Source organism: Parasteatoda tepidariorum, chromosome 4, assembly GCF_982258835.1.
Source record: "Parasteatoda tepidariorum strain Cologne lab strain chromosome 4, Ptep-v5.0, whole genome shotgun sequence".
NCBI lineage: Eukaryota > Metazoa > Arthropoda > Arachnida > Araneae > Theridiidae > Parasteatoda > Parasteatoda tepidariorum.
The window spans coordinates 22,589,339-22,614,110 of NC_141758.1; positions in this window are offsets into that span (position 1 = coordinate 22,589,339).

Consider the following 24,772-nt stretch of genomic DNA (forward strand, 5'->3'; position numbering starts at 1 on the left):
GTATTTAATTTCAGATCATTTCTGATAGCATTATTTGCTAGATTGTATGGAGCACCGGTGATACGTCTCTGTAGCTTGTTTTGGGTTGTTTCAAGCTTTTTAGTTGAGTTTGGTTTATACATCCCCAGGCAGGGCATGCGTAAGTTAATATAGGCCTTATACACATTGTGTAAAGCGTTTTTTTTTTTTTTTTTGAGATTCAGGGGTAGTGGAGAACTGGAGTTAATGATTGGTCTCAGGCAGCTATATGCAGCATGAGCCTTATTGATAAGTTTTTTAACTTGCAGGTTCCAAGTTAGTTTGTTGTTGAGAGTGAGGCCTAGGTAGTCAGCCTGGTTAACTATAGGGATGATTTTATCAAAGAGAATAACATTATTATTGATGTTACCCTTATTCTTTTTTCGGCTGATCAGCGTTAGTTTGGATTTCTCTGCGTTAATCAGGATTTTATTGTCCTCACACCATGTCTCTATAGTTGGCATAAGATTGTTCAGATTTATTACAGCTTGGTTAGCATTTAAAGATCTAATGGCCATGGCCGTGTCATCGGCATAGTATGCAATCATTTGGTTGATTTGATTATTGCAAGAGGGAAAATCATTTGTATAGATTGAATATAGGATCGGACCTAAGATACTACCTTGCGGTACACCCGCATGAATATTCTTTTTAGTAGAAAGTTGATTGTTCAGTCTTATTTGAAAAGTCCTATTGCTGAGGTAGGAGTCAATAATTTTAATTATATTGTAAGGTAGATTTTGGTTGATAAGTTTAGTTATTAGAGCTTTATGCCAGACGCGGCCAAACACTTTTGCCACGTCTAGCATGAGCAGGGCAGTGGATTCTTTCCTAAAGATGCCGTCGCTGATAAAGTCAATTAAGCGGATCAGCTGCTTTGTGGTAGATAGTTTCTTCCTGAATCCATATTGTTCTTTCGGCAGAAAGGTTAGTAGTGGTTCAAGTCTGTTGAGAATAATTCTTTCTAGAATTTTTCCCAGTGTGGGAAGCAGGCTAATAGGGCGAAAATTCTCAGGATGTCTTGAATCTTTGCCTGGTTTCGGAAACAAAATGATGATAGTATTTTTCCAATTTGTGGGGAATTAATTCAGGTTAAGGCAAGCATTGAAGATGTTCATGATATCATTGAGCTTATTTAGTGGTAGTTGTTTAATCATTCGATTATTAATATTATCTTCACCAGGAGATTTTCTGTTACTTAGTTTTTTAATAATATTGTTTAGTTCATCTTGATTAACATTATCAATGGGATTGCGGCTGTTGTTGCTGATAAAGTAATTTTTATATATTAAGTTGATCTACTCATCGGCATTGTTATTACTGGGGAACGTATTTAATGAGAATTGTTTCTCTATAGTACCTGCAAATATTTTGATTTTATCATAGTCGCTATAAATGTTTCTATTATTGAAAATAATAGGTTTGCTTATAACTTTAGTGGTTTCAAGTGACTTGGACATTTTCCAGATAGTCTGATGGGTAATGCTTAGGTTCGCAACTTTATCATGCCAGTTATTTTTGCGATGGTTAACACAAAGTTCTTTAATTTATTTTATAAGTTTATTGAGTTCTCTTTTATCAGTAGGATTTCTATACTTTTGCCATTGTTTTCTTACATAGTTTTTATAGTGAATATTCTCTTTAATGTCTCTTGGTAGCTTTTGATAATTATCAGCATCTTTTATAGCTGTAGTGGCATCGTTTAAAGCATTTTGGATTTCATTAGTTAGTTGGTTGATATTATTTTCAATGTCTGACTCATTATTTGGCTGGGGGTATTCACTCTGTTCAGTAAGTATATTGTGGAAGAGGTTCCAGTTTATTCTCTTTGCATTAGTGGTGTTTTCCATTTGATGTGTGCCTATAACAGCAATGACCGGTGTATGGTCGCTGGATAATTCAGTAACTGTGTAGCAGATTTATATGATTGTTTACAATGAAAATATCAAGGAGATCAGGCTGATGGTGGATGTTGTGCGGGAAGTAGGTTGGCTCGGTGGGGGCAACAACAGTGAGGTCTTGCTTTTTAATAATGCTGTGAAGATTTTTGCCATTTTTATTATTGACTCCGGCACCCCATATAGTATTTTTGGCATTTAGGTCGCCGCCAAGCATGCAGTTTATGTTATTTGGGAGTAGGGAATTAATTTCATCTTCTGTAATGATGTTGCCTGGTTTATTATATAATGATGTAAACTTGATAAAGTCTTTATTATTTTTATAGAGCAAGATTGAGGTTTCTTCGAATCCATCTTCGATCAGATGTCGTTTTAGGTTCCATTGGCTCTGGGGGTTGTAACTTTGTCTCGGCAGCTGGCTCTTTCTCCTTCGTCTGGTCAATAGCTGTTGGAGTAGTTTGGGAGTCTTTCCCTGCTGATATCTCATTTGGTGTGGTGGGAGAAGGCTTTGCTTTTCTGGCTTTCAGGATCTTGATTGCTTCTCGTGCTCCAGCAGCGAGTACTTGATAGTATTCATCATTCGCTGCTAGAAAAATCTCTATGTAGATGTTCTTCACTCTGTCAATTTTATCGATATCGATCGTTATGGATAGTAGATGATCTGTAATATCAAAGTAGTCATAATATCTTTGCGGTAGATACCGTTTATCTAACGAAGGTGCTACATCAATAGAGGAGACTCGTGAGCGGCTGGAAGGTGAACCTTTCCGCCGCGGGCAGTTCGGTGATACGGCATGATTCGCACAGAGCTAGACTCAACACGTCCGCACTCTGCAAAGGCTTGAGCTGGAATTGGTGGTGTCTCAAGCAGGTAGTATCACAAGCAGGTGTCTCAAGCATTTTTTTTAGTAAAGAATATGTTCGGTTTAAATATAAAATTCATATATATGAATATATATGAAATCATATCTATGTCGTAACCAGTCATATATATGAAATTTAAGCTGTAGTGGTATATACGATTGCGTAATTAAAAAGATGATAAATCAATACAAATAACGTTTCAATTATTTTTAACCTTATTAGACACCTGTGGCATCTCTGTGTGTTGCAATCTGTAACGTCAATGATAGTTTCCAAGGCACCAAATGGATATTAATCTTTCAAATTGTTTTTAAAAGAAATATAGAGGTAACTACGAGTTATATCTTTCAAGTTGTTACTTTTCTGTAATGTTTCTTTTCTTCGTATTTTTTTTCTTTCTATTTTTCATTAATTTGAGGAATACTACATGGAAATTGCCAATTCTAGGCTATTATTCTTCCTCAGATCAACATACAAAGAATTTCAAAAGCAAAATTTAAAATAAATAAATTAATAAAATACGTTTTTTTCCCGCTTAATTTCAACACACCTTAGGAGCACGCCTATTCTATTTAATCTTTTCAATCAATAAAGTCTCTCACAAATGAGAAATATATGGCGCAATTATTATTGTTATTTACAGAAGAATAAGTTTCTACTAACTTCGCGCGTCGCCTTTTATTAACCGTTCATCCTCTGCTTCAAGTTTATTTTATGAGCTTTTCTTGTAATGTAGGCGTTACTCGTTCGGGTATAAAGCAAATAAGTCACACGTGTATGGTATCTTTTACGACTTCCTTTTATATGGGATTTCTTGCCGATGTAATGAACTTTCATCCAGTGTTTCAGAAATGTTATACTCCGAGGGTGTAGGTAACTGGTAGAAATGTTTAACATAAGCCTATACCATTTATAAATAGTAAATTGAAATCTAATTTTAAATGAAAAATATGTCTACCAGTTCTTGTGATTATTAATTATTATTACATTTTATTTATAATTATATAATTTTAGCGATCAAAAGCCCAACATCAAAGTTACCGAAGCTCTACGATAGTGACTGACTGTGTGTCGTCACTGGTCGTATGAGCGAGCTAAGTAGTAATAGATTCTGTTGATTGTCACCCCTATCTCCAGTGTAGTCCGAACGGATCAGATACGAAGGTAGGTATTAAAAATAAAGGTATATAAAACATTTTTTTTAAACAGATTGATGATAGATGGCAGCCCTACTCTTACATACAAGCGACTAGGTACAGAACGATTCCATAATACAAACGGATTTAGAAAGGGGAAAATGAGCTCGATATCGGGAAACGTTGCTGGTGAGAGCATCAGCTTAGCAAAATATAGCCTTATTTTAGCGTCAACATTGGAAGCCAAATTTTGGAAATCTGAAAAATAAAATTTGAATTATGATCTTTAGTGTAGTTTGTTTTTTTGAATTGTAATTACATATTTATGCAATATAATGTGTTAAGGCCGGGGAATCTTGGTTGAATCGTGACAAAAGATCGAAAATATTTTTAAGAAAGTGGGACATCATTAATGGACTGACCCAGAGCCTCATTGGGCTATCTCCATTTCTATCTAAGATCTTGAAGTAGTAAGGGTAGAGTGGGGTAAGAAGGATTGAAGAAGGCGTAGAACCTCTTCATTTTTCATCAGCTCTTGCAGTTCTTTAATTAGCGAGACGAGTCTGTGTGCAGATGAGGCTGGGGAGGACTTTTTCCTTCTGAAATTCTTTCTACAGGGGCGGGCCTCGTACTCTGAGTAGTTGGATGTGTGAGCTCTGCTGCAGTTACAACAAGTTGCAGGAGTATCTTTGGATTTCTTGCACTGGAAGGAGTAGTGCCCTTCGGCACACTTCATGCATTTTGGTTGGTCGGTACAAGAATTCTGGGTGCGTCCAAAGTCTTGGCATTGATAACACTGCAGCGGCCGTGAAATCTCTCTATGTTGACCTGGAAATCTCTGATCTCCTCGGTGTGGAAAATCTTCATATGGTTGGTCAGCTGCCGGATGACGACTAGGAAAAGTGGGAGGAGCCTATAGGCCCCGTTCACCCTCTTCTTGAACTGAATGATTTTATGTACTTCGATATTCAACTTACCTAATTCTAGGGAAATTAAATCAGGATTAAAGTCCTTAGGGAGTCCACGGAAAAGCACTTTCAGAAACTTGGTTGGTTTCTTTAAAGCATTATCAGTGGGAGAGGCTTTGATTTCGGCTTTTTCGGCGGTCTCCATCGGGGCTGGTGGGGGTGACTCCGGCGGCGGAAGAGCACTGGAAGGTGGCGGGAATGCTGCGGGCTAGGGTGGGGAAGAGGCCTTAGTTTCCCTGGCTGACTTTTTCTTCTTCTTCTGTCTCTACTTGGTCGGAGGCTCTTTGTGAGGGTTTTCTGTATGCGCTAGTTCGGACGCCGAAGCTTCCTCTTCAGGTTCAGTGGTCTCAGGTAGAATGCTGGGCTCAGGAACGGGCACAGGCTCTGTTTGGTTTTCCATTTCCAATTCGGGTGTTGGAGTAGGAGCAGGGTCATTCTTGGATAATAATTCCAGGAAGAAGTTAGTGTTGAATCTGCTGTTCCGTTTAGTATAGTTATTCCCCTAAATTTAAACATCGCGTTGTGTATTTCTTCCCTTACCTAAGTTAATTATTAATGATCCACCGATTCTCCAGCATGGGATACCTTACCTGTTTACCTGCAAAGTAAAAATTAACACCCTCATCACACAACTAGAAAATAAATGCTCTCTAAGGTATTAGTACTGCTTGGAGATTATGCACTTATCATATCACCTCATTAACTCTTAGCCATTAGGTTTGGTATATGAAAAACTACCACTATAATACCATACCACGTGTGGCCACTAGACGTGAGCTTCCTCCCACCAGCACTAACTCATGTGGCATACATTCGGGTTACCCTCCTCCACACATAACATGCCAATATGCCTTACCATAAGGCACGGATTACACTACTCTAAAAAAGATTTTATCACTTCATTGGGATAATCAACCATTTTTACAGGAGCTCTTCCACCACCTCCTCCGCTCGTGAACATCAACAGAATTCCTTTTGAAAACATCAATTTTTTCATCCAACCCAGTGTGTTGCCACCATACAGTATTACAAAAGTACAAATTAAACTTACGACCAAAAGTGAAATATATAAAATTAAAGGTTTATATTAATCTATTCTTAGTTAAAATTATAACACTTAACAATAAAACTTAATTATTACATTTATATAAAAACATTAAAAGTTCAGAAAAAAGGTTTATTTTTACTGTCATTATTATAAGTTTTAAGACTCATGCTGCCACCTATTGGCACAAAAATAAATTCAAAAAAAAGAAACTGTAAATTAACTTTTATCAGTACCCTGCTGAGTTTAGTTGAAAGATTTTCGAATATCTCAGTGGCATTCGTAATCGCAACATCTAGGTCTGCGGAGGCATCTCCAGTCGAGTCTTGTCTGCGGCCGGAAGGTAAAACCTTGCCGCCGCGTGCATTTCGTTTATACGGCATGATCTGTATCGGAGCTTGAGTGAGCACGACCTACTCTCGATTCAGTCGGCTATCGAGCCTTACCAAATTTTATATCCCTTCATTTGGTACCCAAAATAAATTTACTAAAAGACTTGGTGAATTTGAAAGAAAACAAAAGATTATAATGTGTATCAATATGCTGTCCACTTTAATTAATAAACTGCAGTTATTTTTTATTCTACTTCAAACTACTTAAATAATATATATTTTTTCATTGCATAATTTTTTAGATGTACTTTTAAACTAATTTATCCATTATCCCGTAGTGATTACAATCTAACATTTTGTCCCATTAAAATTAAGATAGATTAATTTCAATATGTAACACAGCAGGCATTTTAAATGCTAAAAATAAAATTATGGAAAGGAGAAGTACACAAAAACACCAGGTTCTAGGCACCACTTAGGCTCGAACGACTTGGCAAATATATATTTTATATCATACATTCATGTTCAAAAATATATTATCCTTAGTATTACAAGTATGATATCATTTACTTTTAGATATAATGCAATTCCACCTATTAATAACTGAAATTTACTTCTTAAGATAATAGGTACTGTACCACTGAGTGATCAATATTAAATTTGAAAAAGCTTAAGATTCAAACTGGATTATCCAAACTAGCATAGCAGGAGATATTCATAACAGGGGATTCATCATAGCAGGGTTAATTTTGTTGCTACCCATACATTTTATTCTTTCACCAACACCTCTAGAATTAAACACTCCACTTCAATGACAATAGTAGTAGGTGGTTTTAGAACTACCATTCTCTTTAGATCCGGAATTCTGGACGTGCATTACATGATTTTCATGTTCAATATTTTCTTTCTAAGAAGAAAATGAGTCTAACGAAGAAAATTCAAAAATTTCCTTCTAGATTTTAATATCATGTGTCTGTTCAACATGAAAATCCATTTTCGCTTTAGACGGAAATGTTTCATTACAAACAGCACATTTGATGCCGGATCGAGATCCGAACGGCATATTTTCCAAACTTTTATCCGGATGCTTCAGACGTATATGTTTATACAAATTGGAACTCGTTGAATATATCTTTTCACATTTGTGTTGAATATCATCCATTATAAACTGCAGCTCGCAAATAACCAAATTAAAAATAACAACAAAAGAAACTAACTTTAAAGTATAGAAAAATTAAAACAAAAGCAAAACAGATAACAATAATAAAAGCAAAAACTTAACAAAAAAATTCAACAAATTAGATATTTTTAATGATTTCGAAAATGACAGCAAATGTCGCAAAAAATAAACATAAACAAATGCGAACGGTGACGACAAACCTTTGAAATTTAGCCAATACGCCAAGGAAGAGGATGAAAAAATCTCCAATATTCTCAATGCAATTTCTCTCTTTCCCTATTTTTACTCTTCCGACGAAACTCTAAGTTTTCAACGTTATGGAATCGTCCGCCCCCTAGTTGCTTGTCTCTTACATGCACTTGTTCTGTCTACCTAAGTGGGATTACAAAACTTAGCGTACATCAATATTTAATTTGTTAATTGCATGTTGGACTAAAGTAGCATTCAGAGTTCCTGACCGCGACGCGGACAATTGACTCTTTCATGTACAGCGAAACCCTTGGGTGACAGAAATTTAACTGTAATGACAGAAAATTATGAGAGAGTGGCTGTATCAGTCATAGGCTTATACTTTAAGTCTGGGGCTTAACTGCGAGTGACATGGCAACCCTTACCGAAAGCATTAAGCAGATCCCGATCTGCGTCCAGAGACGGTTGCTACAGTGTTTCAGATATCAGGGCATCGGACACTCTCTACGAAACTGCTCTGTCCACCCAAGCTGCTTGAAGTGTGCCGAAAGGCACTTCTCATATCAGTGCAAGAAAACTCGAGACACCCCAGCCAAATGCTGCAACTGTCTGAAAGACCGTACTTCAAATTTCTCAGGGTGCGAAGCCCGCCCTAGTAGAAAGAGCCCACGTGCTAAAGAATCATCACCGGCTACAACAGCGCATCGACTCCTATCCCTCATGAAGGAACTTCAAGATCAACTTAAGGTGGTCCTAAAGCCGTATACCTGTAATGTTAAAAACCGCCGAACAGTTACACAGATTAAATAGCGTACTAAGGGTCTCGAAATTTTTCACGACATTTAAAAATCTTGTTAGCCAGAACCTAAAATGTTTATTTTTGGAAAATTAGGTTGTGAATTATTTTTAAAAGCATATAAAAGTTTTGTTACATTTGATTTTGTAGTTCTGGTTCTGGAAATTAGATGGCGCTACAAGGCTACGAGAAATGTGAATTTACCGCTAGTGAGGACAATTTGCGAAAAAAAGCATAAAATACTTATTTATATTCTCATTAATTGCAAATTCTTTTTGTTTTAGGTATTAATACAGATTGTTAGCTTTATTCCAATAGCAGTTTTAAAACATTTTATTCAGTATTTAATTTGTTTAACTGTTCGGGAGAAAAGTCACTAATTAATAATTTTTCCAGCATCGAAAAGCAGAATATTTTGTTTTTTCAGTTGTTTACGAACGCGCTTGAAAGAGAGTTATTCAGGATTTAGCGACTAGCATCAGCAATTTTAATGTTTACATTGATATCACGTAGCTTTCATTTATGTTGTTTCTTTACATTTAAATTCGAAATAAACTTGAAAGTTGAACCAAAGAAAAATCGTTGGAAATCTAGATGCAAAGGTGTTAAAACATCGTATTTCTTATGTTAAAACTTAGAGACATAAGAATAATTTAATCTACATACTCTGTTGAAATTTCTGGCAAATGTCTCAAAATAAAATTATCTGCTAGTTAGTTTTACTAATATTTATACGCTACTAAAATATTTCTATTAAAATCGTTATATTTTCTAAACGAATAAGAGCTCAATATTTTTTTGTTTTCTCAAGAATCGGAAGTTTAAAAAATTGTATTTAATGTTAGTACGTACACAAAAAATCAATTTCAATCTTGCATTATTTGGAAATTATTATTATCAAATAAAATAGATGATCCTGTTAATTAATGACCTATTATTAATAATTTTTTAAAAATATATATATAACGATTAAAGTGTTAAATTCACTTTTTGTGTATTAATTGTTGATGGCACTGGAATTGGACTAACTGGAATTTCTCAAAAGAATTTTAAAATTTGCAAGCATTTTTTCTTCAAAAGCATCTACTAGAGTTTTGAGTACGGATAATTTAATTAAAAAATATAGCTTTACTTTTGAGTATTTTATTTATTCAAAAAGCAGTATTGTGATGGCAAATTTTGCAATTTGAGAGAACTAAAATTTACAAATTTTATAAATATGATCTTTCTTTTTTTTTCTTCTGAAAATAGCATATTGAACTTTTGAAATTTATTTTAACTGCAACTAATTTTAACTAGAACCTGGTTACAGTGGTTTCACTCTTTTTATTTATTTGTTTATTTTATAACATAATTTAAAGTTTATTATAATAATAAAGAGTTGTTACCTTATGCATACACATACATTTATTAATTTTTTGCCCATTTAAATTTTATTATATTTAAATTATATTATATAGATGAATATTGGAAAAAATTTAAGCAATTTTGCATTAATAAAAAATGCTTAATTTATGATTATCATAACAAAAACAATCAAACGACAGTATGCCATGCTCCTGTATACATTCCTACTGCACCCTATTAAAAGAAATTTTCTACATAAGCAAGGTATACACACTTCCTTTGAAATAATGGCATTGAGTAGAGTACACACTGTGTGATTTTTGTGCCTTCAGCCCTTGGTTTTTCAAATTAACCATGTTTATGATTATAAAAAAATATTTGAAAGTATTTACATTTTTAAATGTAATATAGAAGATTTTTGTATTAGTATATCCTTCAAAATAAGTGACATTAAAGCAGTAGCATTTAATTGAATGTATTAAAAATTTCTGATTATTCTGTTTGCGCTTTTGAAATTCGAATAATACTTTTATTTTCGTCCAACTGAGATTATTAAAACCCTTTTATATAAGATAGGTTAAATTTAATTATGTCAAATTATAATTTGAATACCTTCAGTTTGAAAGCCTTTGTTTTTTATTAATATCAATTAATATTAAAACATGCAGTCTATAAATGTTGATTATTGCTTCAATTTTAAAATATCAGTTTTTAAAAGAAACACAATTGTCTAATAATGACTGATGTTTTATAGTTTTGCTAAATGGTAGAATAGAATTGTATTACCAGTGCTTTTGCAGATGACTTTTTTACCTTTTTTTTCATTCCATCTGATTAAGAAAATGTTTAAAAAAAGTTTATCTATTTTCGATAGTTTCGATTATATAACTTCAGTTTTATCCAGGATTGGCATGATTCTTTTTTTTCTTGAGACATTCATTTGAGAAAAAAGAAAAATTTTAATGCAGAATTTATCCCTATATTCACAGTGTTAAGTTTTTTTAAATTTTGATTTTATCAATATTAAAAGTCGTATCTAAAGTAACAAAAAGGAAAGAAATGTATGTAAATTATTTGATGTCAAAAATTAACTGATAAGTGTAAAAAGATACTAGTATTTGTTAATAAAAGCTCCATGAAACCTTCAAATTGTACCATATATAAATAATAATGTTAAATAATTTGTTGTTTAATAACCATTATACATATTTAGTGTTGTTTATCTGATAGCAAAAACTTTAAAAATTCTGCAGCAGTTCGATCAAAGCCTAAGAGGTTTAAATTAACACTCTTTGCATTAGAATTCTGCAAATATTCTTTACTACTTTTTTCAAAGTAATTTGATATAGTGATATGGTTGAATAAAATGACCAATCTAAATCCTGTAAATGTTATTATACAAATAGTGACGAAAGTTAGGTTTTGTGTTCAAACTACGAAATTCTTTTTCAGTCTTCCTGTTTTTATATAATTTAAAATTTTACTTCCTTTGGCAATTTTTTTACGTTTTTATTTTAAAAAAAACTTTATTCTTTTAAATGTAACAAAAGTTTTAAATGTAACCACTAATTAAGAAATGCAGTCCAGAAATATAGTTGACTTTTTTTTTTTTTTTTTTTTTTTTGTATTAGCTCAATTGACCATCAGAAACATTTTATTAAAATTATTTGCCATGGTAGATTGTTTTTACCTCTTATTCAAAATATTTACCTTATTTTTACCCAAAATGATGAGTTAAATTAAAATGTTTTCCTTAAATTAAAGGAATTGAGACCAAAAATATATGTTATATGGTTATGAAAATCATATTTCTAATCTCATTTCTTAGGATGTACTTTTTATGTCTTGATCAAAGTTGTAACAATTGAACTGAAATTGTTGAAATTTTTTTTTTTTTTTTGATATTTAAATTGAATTTTTTTTTTTTTTTTTTTTTTGTGAAATGATTATTTTTTAGCTTTGATGGATTCCCTCTCCATGAAATCTTCACTATATTAGGAAACTTGTCTCTATTTATATTTTTACCTTAGGTTATGTAATTTGGAACTAAAATTATAAATTTTATTTTGGTGTGTTTAATAACAGACTTAAATCACAAAATTTATTAAAAACATGTGGTGTAACTACCAATATGATTATTAAACATCGATTCACTACACATAGCCATGAACTTAATATAACTCTCGTGGCTAAAGCTCAAAACCTGGTGACCTTAATCCAGCTCTCCTGGTCTTTCACAAATACAGAGGGGATGAATTGTGGCGTAACTACCACTACTATTTTTTAACATCAATTCACTTATATATAAGACATGATAACTTGATTCAATTTTGAGATACCTTTTGATAGATGAAGGTTGGCATTGTCTAATGGCTCGTTCAGTGCAAAGTCTCTCTTTTCTTTTCTTTATTTATGGGGTACTCAAACCCAGTAAAATTTTAGGATATGGTACAACTCTAATTCAAACATTCGTTACATCAGTAATAATCTTTTATTCCAGCTCAACATCGAAAATAAAAGTGGACCTCAAATTTATATTAATATAGTAATTATTAAGATAAGTTTTGACTTTGATACTTTTTATACAATCCAAAAAGAGTTTTATTTTATTTTTCTTTAAGTAAAGAAGAATTGGTACTTTAAAAAAAATTAGGACACGAAACAAACATATTGTGTTATTGATTTTCCGAATAATTTATTCCGTATTCGACGACATTTGCTGATCACCTAATTATTTATTTGGTTCACATAATTGTGAGTAGTGACTTGTTGCGAAATGAATCGTTTAAAATAAATTGAAGTTTAAAAAAAAAAGAGAAGATTTGTTAGTTTCACAAACTGATAATTTTTTCATATTTTAATATCTTTAATTTAATAATTTTTTAAGTTACTTTAATAGTGATGCTTTCTGTATTTATCTTTTAAATAATAAGTATAAAAAACAAAAAACGAAATATTCATAATATTGAATAATGGAATATGCTGTTACAAGAAATAATAAGCAGCTCTCGTTAAAAATATGAAATAATATAGTAATGCATTAGCTTAATGTTTTAAAACATTTCTAATTTAATTGCTAATCTCCTAACAAAAAAAGAAAGAAACAGACCGGACATCATTTACCAAGGCCGGATATAAGTATAAGCTGTAGCTTGGGGCCCCGAGATGACAAGGGCCCTCAGAAGCCCAAAATGCTTCTTTTCTGCATTATCGGACATAATAAATATAAATAAATGACTGAATAAAACAAAAAACTTCATTGTCATTAGAATGAAACATATCATCTTTCAAGTAATTTAAGTATTAATAAATTATTTATAAATAAATTTTTTAGTTTAAAAGATAAAAAAGTTTTTTTTTAACCCCTTCATTCGATCATTAGACTATTTAATATCTGTTTCTAAGGATCAGAATTTTCCTTTTGTTTTACTTTAAAAGTGTACAAATTATATATTCAATGCTTTCATGTGATATGCAGCAGTTTTAAATAGCACTTAAAAATATCTAAAATGACTGAAATTGTCAATTCAAAAAACAATTACTTTTGAATATGAAATTAAATAACTACACACATTTGTTTTGCAATCTCATTTTATATAGCATTATTTAGAGGAGACAGTTGCGTGTAGATGTGATGATGACGTAATGAAAGAGGCATACAAAAACAGCAAATTTCAGTTAAAATCCTCAATATTTTATTTTTAAACTCCTCGAAAAATGTAGTAAAAGAGGTATGCAAATTAACTGTCGCAATCATATTAATATTAAGTAAGAACGAAACAGAAATGATAATGTTGAATCACAAATGAGACAGGTGGTATGAAAGACATCGAAACCTATTTGATTGGTTTAGGCGTTTCTAAAATTCTGAAATCTATCAGGCTTTAATTTTTTTTCTGTCACAAAATTTATCAGTAATTAAAAATAATACATTTATTCCCAATATTGGTTCTGTTTTTTCGTTGATTAAAATGTTTAACATTAACAGATAGTTGTCTTTTAAAACATTCCATTCCATAATAAAATTCATTCCATATTCTACAATTGTAATTATCTAAAACTAATTGATATAAAGCATTAGTGTGTTTCATTGATATGTTGAATGCTCGTTTTGACTGGATGCTGCTCTTGCACATCCTAGCCACTATACACAAAGAGACGAGCTGATACTTCAAACCCGTATTACATTTATTCTCTCTGATATTTAATAGACCCTTTAATAAATCCTTAAAAATATAAGACGAAAATTTACGTAAATAATGACAATTTTTATTCTTGCACTAAAATTTAACAAATGTACTTGAAACAATTAAAAAGAAAGCAAAAGTAATGAAGAAATATTTTTAATGTAAACATCAATTAAATAATATCAGCTTACGAAATGTTCTTTTTATTTTTACAAACAGTATTAATATAACGGCCCTCACCTGCTCCAGGGTGTAGGGACTGCTGGATTGGGAATTGACAAGGCTACTGATTTGAATATTAGTAGTCGTAAACTCGAAACTGGGTTGGCTGTGCAATGACTGTTATAAAATAAATTAAAAATGTGGGCGGGATAGCCTGGTTGATGGGGCTCTTGACTCGTGTTCGTGAGAATTGGAGTTTGAATCCAGCCGGCAGAAGAATACCCATGTATAAAATGGTGACTGACGCATTTTAAATCTGTTGGGGTCACAAAGTCCTCCAAGTTCTCATAAGAAATACCTCTGGGTACTGATCCAGCAGTTCCCTTGTCTTCTGGCTTCGGTTCAAAATTACAAGGCTACCGAGTCGTGAACAATTTAGAATCGTAAAGAAAAAACAATTGAGAAAAAATTAGCAAAAAATCATTAAAAATTGCAAATAAAATATATTCAAAATGAAATTTAAAAAAACTCTGTTAAATATATAGTGGCCCTTCCAGCATGCCAAATTTTTACTCTGTGCTTAAAATTTGTTTCTGTTGTAACTTTTTTCTATCGTTCAAAAAATATGTGCAATAAAAGAAAGGTTCTACATTATAGTCTCATCACAATTAATATATTTAACAATAAAGTAATATCAAATTTTAAAAAAAATTTAATGTTAATACTCAACAATAAAAAATAATGACAGTTTACTTTAGGTGTACAGAAATAGAATTGAACTTATAAGGGCTCCACCAAGCTTAAATCCGGCCCTGTCATTTACTGATGAGATTTGAGATTAAACCTTTCTAAACTGATGCCAAATGTTGATAATTACTTATTAAAGTATCAGGTTCATCCCTCCCTCTAAAAGCATTTATTTATTGCTTAGTTATTTTATATAACAGATAATAAATTTTAATTTAACTCGTTTTAATTTGAATTTAATTAATAAATGTATAAAATTAACATGTGTTTTTTCTTAAGTTTTTCACACTACACTTCTCTACAGTTAAAAATTTATATCTGTCACAGTAAGTAGCACTATACCAGCTGTCAAAAATACATTTGAAGTTGATGAATTTACAAAAAATTAATATCAGGTAAGCAGGGGTCTACGAGACAAAAAAGTTTGGGAACCAATGATCTACTAGTAGATAACGCAGCTTGTTTTGTCAATAGAATAATGGTTGCATTTAGAGCACTTTGGTTCTCAGAAGGAGTTCAAGATATTTAGTGGTGATTGTTCTATTTGCGGATAAAATGGTAATAAACTCTGCTGTGATCAGGGAACGATTTGTGTTGTCAATTAGCTCAGGAGCTCCGGAAGAGATACGAGTACTGTAGCTAGTCGGAAAGTAGTATAAATTTCGATCGCAATTTAATTCAGTTATTAATAATAATAAACCTTTCGGTGATAAAAGAAAAGAGTTGTTTTTTTTTTCATTGATAATTAATTCCGTTTTTATACTTAATCGAGATTTTGTACGTTATTGTATTTTTTATAAAAATTCGATACTTTTTTTTTAAACATGAATATTAACTTCAAATCCACAATAAAAATATCTTTTTTACTTAATTTTTAGCAAACATTAGTACATTAGAAAACATCAAAGAACACCCAGAAAGTTTGAATAAAAATATATTTTACAGAATTTAAATGAAAATAACTTGTGAGCTAGAGATTTTCTTAAAAAATTAAACACTAGAATTGGCAAAATTATTTTAGCTCGGAAGCTAAGGATACATAATATGTGATTAGCGTTGAAAACTCTAAAGCAGTGTTTCTTAACCTTTTTGGTATAATGGACCCTTTTTAAAAAATTTTAAGAAGTCACAGACCACCCACTGTAAAAAAATTATTGCAAAAATCATTAATTATTTTTACTTTACTTTATTTTCAATTGAAATAAAATTCGAAGGCTACTTTGTGTTTTTGAAAATGTTAAATTTTTTTATGGTTTGCGAATGTTCTTTTCCTCACATTATGGAGGATTGCTGGCATATCTAAGAGAAAAGAGCAAAGGGACGGCTCATAAAAAATGAGGGGTTGATAGAGGATTATAAAAATAACAAATCGGACGTAATCAGGGGGTTGCCCTGCTGCTGCAAACTGAAAGTCGGTTGGTGGAGAATGTTAAAAATATGACAGAGATATTAGAGGGTCCGCACTGAATTTGGGGTATCTCAATCACCTAGTTTCAAATATGTATGTATTTTCATCTTTTAGAAGAAAAAAAAAAGATCAATGTTATTTAAATATTATTGATCCAATCGTCTTAAAAATAGTCGGCGGACCCCCAAAGTATGACGCATGGACCCCTAAGGGGTCCATGAACCACAGGTTAAGAAACCCTGCTCTAAAGCGTTACATGAAAAATTAATTTCCATTACAGATTATTTGCAAAAACCGTTTAATTTGGCAGTTTATAAATTCATTTTTGTTAAATTTGCTTTAATTTAATTTTTAAAAATAGTGTGTACACACAGATATATATATAAATATTTGGATTGTAATTTTTACAGCAGCAAATAGCATTATTAAAATTTATAATAAAATAATGCCACGTCAAAAATTTAAATGCATTTTTAGCGTGAATGAAATAAAATTTTATTTATTATCTTTACTTCATGTAGAAATTACGGCTTGAGCAAAATTTGATTTTGTATCTTTTATTGCGAAAAATCTAAATACATAATAAAAGATTTTCTCGGCTGTACGCAAGCTAGTTTCAATGAGTCATATGATTTTGTGAAATTAATAAAATACCAGCGTATGGACTTTTACTAACTGGGCATCCAAGGCCAAATTAGGTTTTTGCTCAACTTATGGTTAAAACTTAAATAAAACGCAATTGTAATTATTTTTTAAATTTTTCTTTGAATAAAATGTTGCAGCTTTACACAGTGATTCTTAAGTAACTTTATCAATTTTAATTCGATTTAGTTTAAAATTTAACAGTGTATATTATACTGATGTAGTTCTTATATTATACTTTGATATTTTTTATTGAACGATATGCGGTTTTCCTAAAGACATTTTCCATTGAATATATTACCAATTTGTAAAAAATAATAATAGAAAATGCTCTTCATGCAAAATAAACATCAATAATAATAAACATCTTGTTAAATTTTTTGGTAAAGAAAATAGAAATTTGAAGAAGTTATGAGGCTTATAATTAGCAAATTAAATAAAACGTTTAAAAAAGAGCATTTTAGTCTATAATTTAATTTTAATCATTTTCAAGATATTGGTGCTCAGGGATAGGAGTCCTATCTTGTTCTCCACTAGTTAGTTACGCCACCGATTAGCATTGGAACTAAAAGACACAGAAACTTTAAGTTATATATCGATTTGAAAAATATTAGAAGTTCTAAATTATAAGGCTTTGCAAAAAATTTTGTACTTGACTTATTAAAACCCTAACACTCAATTATTAAGATAGTTTATTTAATTGTTTTTACAAAAATTATTATATTTTCTACTAAAGTTTTATTGGAAAAAAATTGTGTAAAGAAAGAATCGTTTATTTATTGAAAACTTTCACGCGAATAATCTAAGTTCTAGGTACTTTTAGGTAGCTTTATGTTCAACACAGGAACGAAAAGAATATGAGCTTTGCTTGAGGTAAATTTCTTGGTAAGTAGCATCCTCGAGGTCAGAGGAAGTGGGGTGGAATGTCTGTAAAAAAACCTGTTTTTGAACAATAACACTGAGGGAGAAGTGTATTTAAATTCCATTCATAGACGATGTGTAATTATGTCCCTATTCCCTGAAACTATAAATTATTCTTTCAACCCATTTGCACAATAAATTTAATTTGAAACGAATTATCCTATTTTTGTTTAATTTGAATGTAACGTATGATTTATTTGACAAGTTGTAATAGAGTGTGTTAATAGCGTCCATTGGCTCACAATTAGATGATTAAATAACAAATATATAAGTGGTTGACGCGATTCCTTTAAATTATTCAGAAAAAAATTATAATTTCTTTAAGTTCTTTTAAGTTTTAGGAGCTCTAGCCGAAGCGATTACATTTCTACTTCCAACCTTAGCCTAATTAATCTATGTTTTCTATATATTTAGTAATAATCAGAACTGTGTTAGATTTTGAACAACTTTTCAATCAAACTAATGAGTTATAAAATTTCTATAAGAGAATCCAAAAAAATAACTTAAAAATTTTAAATAAATAATTTACAACTTGGAAAATAAAGTAAATATCTTAAAAACAAGTAGGCTAAAAATGGGAAAATATATTTAATCAGATCTAAAATAAAAAATGTGGGGCGAATCGTATTTAAAAATTGTGGGATAAATGTTCGCCGTTAATAGAAATATATTACGAAAGTGGTTTGTTCGAAGTGAGTGACTAACGTCTAAAAGAATAAATTTTTTTTTTTTTGATTTGATCTACATAGTTTATAAAATTAATAAATGAGAAACATAACTTTTCATTTCTTTTATTTTTGTAGAAACTGATATGCACTTAATTCGGTGTCAGTTTTTAAATTGAAAATTTAAGGGTACAATTACGCATTAAAAATTAAAAAAAAAACATAATTTCTATTCAACTTATGCGCACACTAGGTTTAAAAGTACAACTATAAATCAATTTAATTTTTTGATTACAAATCAGTGTATCAATTTTAAGAAAAACCAAAAACCTGTAAAGAAGAACTTTTTTAAAGAACTGATAACGTGTACGCTTTTGCATATTTTATCTGTCAAAAGACTTATATATGGCTTCTCGCAATCGGAATTCCTATCACTTTCCCTGTAGCTAGAGTTCAGAAATTTTATTAGATGATAATACAAGTATTCTTCGTTTTCTGACCGTTACAATCAGAATCCTTCTCTCAGTTGATATTTATGGTAAATCGAAATTTAAGACCACACATTTAAGACAAGCTAAAATGCCCATATTGTATAATTATTTCAAAATGCCTCGAGCACAATTTATCTACATTCTGTTGTTAATTGAAATATAACCTATTTCCTTCATGAACGACCTATCAGATACAAAACTGAAAAAGAAATAAATAAAATATTCTTTAAAAAAGTTTTTTTTTTTAAACCGAAGGAAATAATTCAATTTTTGGTACACAAAAAAACAGGGCGTACCACTTTCGTAAATAACTTTGATCTCCACCGAAAATCCCTCAACCTTACTTCTTTCGATAAACTTCATCAAAGAACGTTCCTCGCATTTCTAATAATATATGTGGGAATTAAGTTTCTTATCTTACGAGGGTCAAAAATAGGCATTTATTCTACTTTTATGTCCACATGAAAATAAAATAGTATGAAATTAGAATGGTTTTTTATGATTAAACGAGAAAAATATTTTTTATTTAAGAAAAATCAGATTTTTTTTTCTTTTAAAACAGTTTGATTACTTGAAATCTCTAAAACAGCCTCGTTAATTTGTTAATGACACCGACTGGAAAATATTAGTTTTATTAACCTAACTGATTTTAAGGGTTGAAAAACTTAATGATTTTTTGAGACAGTGTCCTCTTACTTTCTATTATTTGAATAAATTTTAAAAATTTTCCTTTTTGAAACTCATATAGAGTTCGATTGTTAACTTATGTATTTTTCATTTTTTTTCTTCTTTTTTTGAAAGGGTGATTATTTTAGATTAAAATATGAAACTCTTTTATAAAAAACCACAGGAAAAAAAGATGTTGAAGTTCACCACTTGTAATACTTGTGTACTTTTGTGATCAACAGATAGCCAACTAACTGAAAAATATGATTCTTTTTTTTTTTCCATATCTTAAAAATTACTTTTTACAGATATGTGTAATGTAATCTTAATTTATTGTGTAATTAAATTATTTTTTAGAATTTTTTTTTTCTTCATCAAAATAAAGATGAATCTTATGAAATTTTGTCGATATGACTATGGCTTTAAAATTTTATTTAAATAACCCATATATCTTAGGAAAGGAGAGCGGTTACGGCATGAAACATAATTTTTTATGTAAATTTAATGTTATCTAGCTTAGTTTAAAAAATGCATCATTTGTTATTTATGCATGCAAGCGATTTTTCAAAAATAATCTATTAAGGTATTAGAGTATTTATACAATTACAAAATATTCAACATTATATTATTCATTTCAACATTACATTATATTATTCATTTCAACCATTAAATGAACAAACTTGTGTTTTACATATTTATTACAAAAGCACCTAATAGATTTTTTTTACATTTAATTACATTTTGTAAGGCTACTTTTTATTATATTCTTAAATTTAATTACATTCTATTAGGTTACTTAGGTGAAAAATTTATATTATTTATTAAATCTGTAACAAGGAAGTTTGATTAAAAAATATGTGTAATTGCCTGAAAAAATTAAAGGGTAATTATTTCTCAAATGCCATACATTTGGTCCTTAAGCCATAAATTTGTTGTCGAACAATGCTTAAAAGTAGTAGAACTAAAACCGCTTAAAAAGGAGGCACTCTGTACTTAATATATTCCTTTACTTAACATGAGTACAAATACTTTTAAAGTTTATAACAAATGTTCAAAAAATAAATAAAAATTTATTGCATTGCATCATTTGGTTCATAAGATAGTTTTTTTCATTAAAAAGAAAGAAAATATAAGCAATTATCTACACAATCTATTTTAAAGAAATTTATTTTATAATTACCAAAGACTAAAATAATCAGCATATTTTATTCATTATGTGGTGCCCTAACACAAACATTAAGAAAAATATATTAGCATAAAGCTCTTTTTTCGTCAACTTTTATTTGCAAGATGCAATTTTATTTATTGCACATTGATGTAGGGAGAGCAAGATTCTGTGCAGATGCATGGTTCAGAGCAGTATTGACCATATGAAGTTTTTACGGTTCTAGGAAAAACCATGTTTTCATATAGTTTTCTCACTCTATAAAAAAGTAAGATTTCCCATAGTTTTTGTTGTTTTGTAAAATAAATCATTTTCTTATGGTTTTTACCATCTTCAGAACAAAGTCTTATTGTTTATGCCACTTTTGTGAACATCTCCTTGTATGTATCATTAGACACTATAACTTTATTGCAGCTGCACAATATACACAAAAACACTCAAATAGCAGAAAAGCTTTAATAAGCAGAATTTTTTTTAAAAAAACTAAATATCAAAAAATTTTCTTTTCATGAAAGACTGATAAGGACATGCAAAAATATTAAATAATATTACCAATAAATTGAGTAGTTATTTATTCAATAAATGATACGTAGAAAGAAATCATATCTACAATATAGAAATCATATATTCCAATCAGTTATAAATAACAAACCACTACCTGTCAATAAACATGGGTTAACAATATTTACCAAATTTTTATAGGGAAAAAACAGAGATCTGAAGTAATGTACTACAAGTAGTGAAACTATGTACAATAATTGCTACTTTTTGTGTACTTTGTAGCATAATGTGTTTTTTCAAAAGAAAAAAAAAAAGAGTAGTGCAAAAAAAAAAAAAAAAAAACAGTAGTTTGTAGAAATTCCGCAATTATTTTTAACAATTACTTTATAGAATAGAAAGGTTTGTTCTAAAGTTAAAAGATCCTTGTGGCTGCAGCTGAGCATAAACAAGAGTTATGTATTTATACTAGTCATTATGAATAAGAGATATCAATTTGACCATATATTCATGCCCAGACAATGTCAGCAATCAATTTAAACATATATTCAAGTGTGAATGTTCACTTATGAAAAACATTGAAGTTATTTCAAAGGAAAGAAACATATTTCCGATGTATTTAATTTCTTAAGCACATAAAATTGCAAATATTAGATAACTTCCTCGCATTTTTCAAACTGAATATTTGTTGTCGAATAAAGCATAAAAAATTTTTGTTTTAGGATAATGTTTTAGAATAACAAACTGGTTCATGCAAACATGAATAAATAATTACTAATAATTTATGGTGTTTCAGCTCATATTTTATTAAAAATCATTTTAAACTTAAGTGTAAATTAAATTCTCCAGTTAAATTCATTTCATTTATTAATCTAAGATTATTTGTTTTACGATACTAGAAGTCGTTCTTTACATATTTACATCAATATACATCATTGCGATACATTGATTTATTTACATCTAGAAACTGTTAAAAGGTAGAATAGCTCTTTCTGAGGTAGCCAATCAACTATGAGTTAGAATCTTTTTGGGAAAGGCTAAACTAGATCTTAGCCTGAGGCGGGGTGTGATTTTCAGCGCCATCTAGTTTTCAAGTTTGAGGCTAGAATCCACTTTAGGACCGCCTTAAGAATGAAGAAGTGCTTTGCCTTCTACAAGGAATACCCAAGGGGACCTCCCCAGCTCTATGAAGATCAGGCTCCAACTCATGCTCTACTCCATCAAGGGCTTAAATTTTAGCTACATCACCACAATACTTTTGGAACATATGACTACTTAGCATATGACTAACAGAATCGGTCAGTGGTGCTTCCTCGCCAAATACCGAGATCAATTCAATATCCAGCAGGACGAAGTGTAGTGATAATAATATAATAATTTCGGTAAATACAGGAAGGTCACAGGAGACTAAAAATATTAGAAGTGGTTAAAACGCAATTCGTGTATAATTTAATTAAATATATACATTAACACGTTCACGCCGGGAAAAGTGAAAATACTGGTACAGGAGAAGAGAAAATACTGGTAGAAGAACTATTTCAATATTAAATAATATTTGTGAGGAGTTAATGGGTCGCATTCATTTAATCGACAATCACTTTATCGACACACCATTTCATCGACACCACTTCATCGACAGGCCGTTTCATCGACTAGGTCATTTCGTCGACAGGCCGTTTCCTCGACAGCGTTGTTTCGTCGACAAGTCATTTCGTCGACTGGGTCATTTCGTCGACAAGTCATTTCGTCGACAGGGTCATTTCGTCGACAGGGTCATTTCGTCGACAAGTCATTTCGTCGACAGGGTCATTTCTTCGACAGGGTCATTTCGTCGACAAGTCATAAGTCATTTCGTCGACAGGGTCATTTCGTCGACAGGGTCATTTCGTCGACAAGTCATTTCGTCGACAAGTCATAAGTCATTTCGTCGACAGGGTCATTTCGTCGACAGGGTCATTTCATCGATATGATCGTTTCATCGACAGGGTCATTTCGTCGACAAGTCATTTCGTCGACAGGCCGTTTCGTCGACAGGGTCATTTCGTCGACAAGTCGTTTCATTGACAGGATCATTTCGTAGACAGGATCATTTCGTCGACAAGTCATTTCATCGACAGGGTCATTTCGTCGACAGGGTCATTTCATTGATATGATCGTTTCATCGACAGGGTCATTTCGTCGACAGGCCGTTTCGTCGACAGGGTCATTTCGTCGACAACTCATTTCGTCGACAGGGTCATTTCGTCGACAAGTCATTTCGTCGACAGGGTCATTTCGTCGACAAGTCGTTTAGTCGACAGGGTCTTTTCATTGACAGGATCATCTCGTAGACAGGGTCATTTCGTCGACAGGGTCTTTTCATTGACAGGGTCATTTCGTCGACAGGGTCATTTCATCGACAGGGTCATTTCGTCAACAGGGTCATTTCGTCGACAAGTCATTTCGTCGACATTTTCATTTCGTCGACAGGGTCATTTCGTCGACAAGTAATACATCGACAGGGTCGTATCTTCACCTAGGTTATTACATCGACAGGGTAGTTTTGTCGGCAGGGTCATTTCGTCGACTGGGTCATTTTGTCGACAGGGTCATTTCATCGACATGATCATTTCATCGACAGGGTCATTTCATCGACAAATCATTTCGTCGACAGGGTCATTTCGTCGACAAGTCATTTCGTCGACAGGGTAGTTTTGTCGACAGGGTCATTTCATCGACGTGATCGTTTCATCGACAGGGTCATTTTATCGACAAATCATTTCGTCGTCAGGGTAGTTTTGTCGGCAGGGTCATTTCGTCGACAGATCATTTCGTCAACAGGTCATTTCGTCGACAAGTCATTTCGTCGACGTGATCGTTTCCTCGACAGGGTCATTTCATCGACAAATCATTTCGTCGACAGGATTATTTTGTCGACAGGGTCATTTCTCTGACAAGTCATTTCGTCGACAGGGTAGTTTTGTCGACAGGTTCATTTTGTCGACAGGGTCATTTTGTCGACAGGGGTCATTTCGTCGACAATATTAAGAGAAGATTATTTTGTAGGCAAAGTCATGCGTAATTTTGAAACTAGTCTTATGATTCTTTTACAATAGACGTTATGCCCCTTGCACTTTTTTGTAATTTAGTATATTTCTGAGGAAATTTTTTCAGCCTAGCCTGATGCAAAATCTTAATAGTATGTTGAAGTTGCCGGAAAAAAGCATTTCATTTGAAAATTGCCTACTCCTGTATTCATATCACGTTGCAAAAACGAAACATTAATTGTATTTTACACATTTAAGTTGTATATTACACAATTTTTTTCTAATCATATTTAACACATTTGTTTCTAAGATTAATTTTTAATGTACATTATTGTAGATTATCATCGCAAAAGCAATTGCAACAACTATTGTGAATGATTCTTGATGTAGGGAGTGAATGACGGGTGAAATTAGGAAGGAA